Source organism: Cyprinodon variegatus, unplaced genomic scaffold, assembly GCF_000732505.1.
Source record: "Cyprinodon variegatus isolate N-32 unplaced genomic scaffold, C_variegatus-1.0 Scaffold29, whole genome shotgun sequence".
In the NCBI taxonomy this organism is placed as follows: Eukaryota; Metazoa; Chordata; class Actinopteri; order Cyprinodontiformes; family Cyprinodontidae; genus Cyprinodon; species Cyprinodon variegatus.
Genome location: NW_015150482.1, coordinates 1644189 through 1650221, shown reverse-complemented (window position 1 = coordinate 1650221; position 6033 = coordinate 1644189).

Here is a 6033-nt window from a genome sequence, read left to right as displayed (position 1 = left end):
TATATATATATATACTTGGTTGTTCCCCTATTTTGACCAGAACATACAGCATTTTTTCCTAAGAGGTAACCTGTGTATTGCATGTATATGTCTTTGTTTCTAAGTCCTGACGGTATATAAGCTGTTGTATGGATTGGCAACCAAATCTGCGAGAACATAAATAACTGGTGGTTGATTCATGTGCCAGATTTTGAGAGAGAGTGAAGAAGTAGCAATATGTGTAGCTGGACATGTGAATAAAAATTTCATTTCAGAAATTGACATGACTTTCATCAGAATGCTGTGCTAATACCAGAACAAATACAGTAAATGTCAGATGCGAGTATTGGCATTCTGCTGATTATTCGGTTGTCTGATGTTGCAAAAAACATAAGAAACATGCAAAAGAATTACACTTAAAATAATAGTAATTGTAGAAACATGCTCCATTGGGTTTAACATGTTTTATTATGCAGTTACCCCTGTGTTTTGGAAACCAGCTAGTATCCTTAGAGATACATTGCTTCATGCTGATTTTGTGGAAAAGGCTCACATGCTCAGTTTTCCTGCAGGGAAAAAGGTTCTGGAATGGGTCTTCATGGTTACCCAGTATGCACGCCTGGAGGAAAATATCAAATAAACAGTGAGAAAAGGTGAGGGAAAAAATGCAGCAGTTTCTGGAAAAGCTAAAAAATACCATGTATACTGTCAGCAGGTCCACCTTTTTCTATCATCATTTGGCCCTACAATATCTACTGTTTTATTTATCAATAGTTTCAGAGGTTTGAATCAAACATTATATGCCTTGTTCACTATCCTTTCATGCTTAATTTAGTACATTAGACAGTGTCTCTGTATCCAAGTCGACAGAAAAATATAATGCACAGAGGACAGGCTTGGGTCTGGCAGTTGGAACCTACTGTCTTCCAATGATATTGCAGCAGCATAATGTTATAGGTATCTGGCTTAACAGCTGGACGTATTAGCACTAAGGCACTAATTATGCAGAGGAATGCTGCAGGCACCACCTAGAATAAATTACATTTGCTAAATCGGGCTAAATGTACAGCTTTATTGTTGCTGCCTCGATTGCTTAAAGCACTATTTACACTTTAAGTTGTTATAAAGCTATTTTTTATGATTTAATTGGCATGTTGGCACATTTTTGCAGCTCACGGAGATCTGTATTTGTTTGTGATGACAACAAAAACTGAACAATGAAATGAAAATTATGCATACTATGTATGGCAATCCAAGTCAGTGCTTTTCAGAAGCATAAGCTGCATTTCCACCAGGAAGTGTTTGGGGGGTATTTGCTGCAAGATATACACAACGAGAGACTGACGCCTTTGTCCATTCTTCTTGGCAAAATACCTTCAGCTCTGTCAGATTTAGACTAGACTTTGATGGGTCAGTTTAAATACATATTTATGCTTTGATCTAATTCCTTTGCTCCTCGGGTTGTATTTTTATAGTTCTTTCCCGCTGCAGGATGAACCTCGGCCACTAGATTGTTTTTCTAAGGTTTTCACTGGGTTTTACTCCATACAAAATTACAAAAACACTTAAGATCCGCTTCCAAGTCCTTTCAGAAGATAAAGAATTCCCTGCATCATCACTGTATAATTTTACAATACATTGTTTTGCTAGTGGTTAACAGGGAGAGCCAATATTTTCTTTATGGCTTTAGTCTATTCCGACCACCAAATAAAGGTTCAAAGTCTCTTAAAATATGGTTGTTCATATACACATTTTAAGACCCAATATTCCAATGTTTTTAAGGTGCATTTTATTTGTTTATTGAAATTTGATTTTTTTTTAATAGTTTTTCCTGGAAATGGAGGGGAACAAACCAAGATATCAGAAAGCTTGAAATGCAGTTCCTAGGAAGTTCAGTTTTAATTTGCCAGTCATATAAAGCTCCATTTTAAGTGACAGAAATAAAGCATTTATAAGTGTTTCTAAAATAAAAATTAAAAACAAAGTTCCTTGGTTTTTACCTCACCAGAAACATTTATTTTATCCCAACCAAAATGTCTGCTGGACAATCATGACATGCCACTCTAACATGGGCTTTAGTGGGTAAAGGAAATTGTCGTTATATTTTGATCACTTGTTATCTAAAACATGCAGAGCTTTATCATTTAATTCTCAAGACCCAATATATAGTGCTACATCCTCCAATAAAGAAATATCTTCCTCCTCCTGATGCAAAGCACTTTACTGCAGTGCTGATCTAATGTTAGCATTTGTTTTCTTCTTTCTTTTCTTATATGAATAATTGATTATTTGGTTGCTATGATTTAATTTTTTTTTTCAATCTAATCCTATTAGTATTGTTCAGACAAACTTAGTGTAAAAATCTTTATCCTTTGAGCTTCTTTCTATGAGTGTCTCTCCACACAAAGACACTTGTTTGAGTGCAGTGCTGAGTGGGTCACATGACACAGACACACAGGACCAATTTAAGTATTTACTGTATACCCCTTCCAATAGTTTTTTTTTCCACCTTTGAAATCTTAAAGCAGGGGTCTGTTTCACAAAACAGTTTACCAAACCCAGACTCAAATCCTCAACTCTGAATTGATCTTGCCTGTCGTTGGAAACTCTTAGTTTTCGGCTTTATAAAACCTGTTGGTTTAATCAACTCTGATTAGGCCCATGCATCCTTAGACTCCCATTGATTGTAAAAAGCCATTATCAGCGGAGCACTGATTCAACGAGTCACCATGACAACAGGAAACAGGAAGTTGGCTATAATTTCAATAGATTTTAGTTGATTGTCACCATTTTAAGTCCAGAAAATAGGTTAGGATGAAAAGGAAAATAAAGAATCACCCTATAAATCCCAAAAAGACAGCCATTCACTCTGGGATTTTTAGTTATCTCCATATTTTCAATGGCGGTCTGATTAATCTTTACCACCCTGCAGCAGGAGTCCTGAGGTGGCAAATGATATACAAGGATGTAAACAGAAGTTTATTTAGGCCTATCTTCCTAGGGTGAGGAAGAACTTAAACCACAAAACCCTAAATTTTGTGAGAAAAAAAATCTACTTTGGGTGAAGAAAGACAAAAAAACAAATACCTAGTGGGGGAATATAAAAATAACAGAATTTGAGAATGATGAGCACATATAAAAGCAATTCATTTGGTGCTCACCCTTTATTGGATCTGAGTTCTGCTCTACATGCTCTAATTCTGTTTTTAAACACTGAAGGCTCACCACAAAGCACATGACGGAACACAAAAATAGTACAAATAAAAAAAAAATAAATAAAGGGAAAGACAGAACTTATAATGAATCAGAGTATTTTTACTGGACCAAGATTCTGTAAATACTGGTGACTGCTGTAAGTCTGGTTTGTCTACAAATTTCTTTTTTTTTTTTCAGATTTTTACCAGTTTTGACCAACAAATTCTCACTGCCAAAGTTCTACTAACCCTAATTATAATTAATCAGTGGAGCTGTGAGGGTTTGGAAATATTGCTGGTGAAGATTCTCAGTCATCCAGGTCATAGTCATTTCAAAGAAGTTCATTAATTTAAAATCAATCCATTGTACTTTGTTTTCCAAGTTTGATAAATGTTTCGCTTCCCATCCAGGAAGCTTTTAAAATACATTTTCTCAATTGAAAAAGCTTCCTGGATGGGAAGCGAAGCGTCTTCAAAATTGGAAAACAAAGTCCTGTGGTTTGCTTTCTAACTTTTTTAACTTCTTTGGAATATTCCCAGTGCTTTATGAATATATTGGATTCCTCTCTGTTGTGCTTATAGCTTCAAATCTCCAGGCCCAATTAACAAAAATTACTCACAGAGGCTAAAGATAACAATGCTGCTAATGGTGGTCAGAGGGCCAAGTGCCACACGTAAAATAATGTGTGTGAATGAATGAATGTAGTGTACTTGAAAAGACGCTATATAAGCGCAGGTCATTTACCGTTGGAGGCGGTTTGATTCGCTCAGTGTCAGTTGAAGAAATATTGCTTTGGTTTTAATAATGGACTGAGAGAATCAGAGGTTATTCAGTTTGTATGTAAAATGTTGGATCAATTTAAGATGTCTTTCAAGTGAAATTCTTAATTGAGCTGCTAAAAAAACTTTAAAAAGTTCAGGATATCAATCAAGTTCCTTTAATCCTTGATTTCAAACATAGAAAGCCATGGCTGATTTTTTTTTTTCCTTTTAAAGATTATACAGAGGTTTTCAAACCTGTTTTTCTCAAAAATAGGTTGGATTGTTACAGGAAGACTTTTTCATAGAGCCTAGAGGGAGGTTGAACCTAATAAGCTGGATCACTTACCTTCATGCAATCAGCTCTCATCTGTGTGTGAAACAGCCAATTAGCATTTAACCACACCTCTTGTAATCCAATTAGGATCCAGAATCCATCTTAAACAATCTTAATATTCACAGCTCAGACTGCTACCCAATAAGCATCTGTGAGATCAATTGCAATTTCAGACTTTGACTCTGACACTGTTGGTTCCCTGCTTATTCCCCATGAAGACCTCCAGGCACCTTGAATCTTCCTGCTCGTAGGAATGCCTGTTTTGTTGCACATCTAGCCTCCCTGTCCTCCATGTTACCATCAGGGCACCCAACCTAGACTCCATGCAGCTAATATCCACCCCGGCCAGCTCCAGGTAAGACGTCTCCACCCACGTTTTCATTCAGAAATTCTCATTTTCATTCATTAATTCCCATTTTCATTCATAAATTATCCATATTTATACACTAATTATTCCTCTCTGCCCCTGTCAAATCCTTTAATTAGGCAGACTGTAGTTTCTCATATATGCTAACATCTGTTCCCACCTTCACGTCCAAAAATACTTGAAGGAAATGTGTTGATCTGGTCTCCCTCATTCTCCCTTCTCCTCAAGTTAATCAACAAATTGCTTCAGCTATATTCATCACAGCTATATTCAAATTATCTGATGCCCATCTATCCAAAGACATCACTTTTGGCCAATTTCTCGCTGCTGACCCAGGCTACTCCTGACCCAGGCTACTCTCTGTTCTCCTCTCAGTCTGTTTACCACGTTTTTGTGCTTTTATTCCCCTTAGATCTACCTCTCTCTCATGCCTCCACCCCCATGGCCTCCATTCTTTACCATCCTTTACAAAGAAGTTTCTAAAGGCTTTATCATCAATCCATTCAAATCTTCCCCCTTTAGCTCCTTAGGTGTTAACCCTCTATGCTTCTTTAGATCATGAAGTTTTAATGATTAAACTCACTGGCCATGGAACCTGGCTTGAAAAAGCCGACATTTCCAAAGCTTTCAAAATTGCTCCTATTAGCTCCTCTCAGTGGCTCCTGTTCAGTGCTAAATGGAAATTTCTGTATTACGTCACCATCCCTCCCATTTGGATTTAGGAGCAGTACCAGTTTGTTTTATAAAATCTCAAAAGCATTGTGTTGGATTCTCCTCAGCACTTCCAAACCTTCTTGCGTCCTTCAACTTCTCTATGATTTTCTCCTCATTGATCCCCCCTTCAGCTTTCCCAGTCCATACGTTCTCAGTCTTAAACAACTTTTTGTCAGTCTCAGTGTCCCTCTCTTAGAGAACAGAGAACTATCCGCCCCATCACAAAGATTGGGTTCTTAGGTATTAAACTCGATTCCGTGGCCACAATCTTTTCTCTGCCCACTGACAAATTGTCTCATATTTGGAAGAGATAACACAAACCATTATTTCTTAAAATTCAGTATGAACATCGTCCCTCAGTGTTGCTCCTTCATTTTCAGGCTCCCTGACCTTGCAAATTCTGTCCCCTCCCTCCTTGATCAGGTCACTCTAGATTAAGGATGTCATTTAGACCTCTCCTTTTGGTCCATGCGTGTTAGTGTTAGTGCGCATGCGCGAAAGCAGCATCCTGCAGTTACACCGCTCCAGTTACATTTTTAACTTTCTTATTTTTATCTTTTTTTGATTGCTCTTGTTTTTTCACAGTGACTCTATTAAGTATTATCTTCTATAATGAGGTATTTTTCAGAGAGTTTCTGTGCTTTTTTGAGTTGTTTTTATCATGCCGCTCCCACCGGGACACG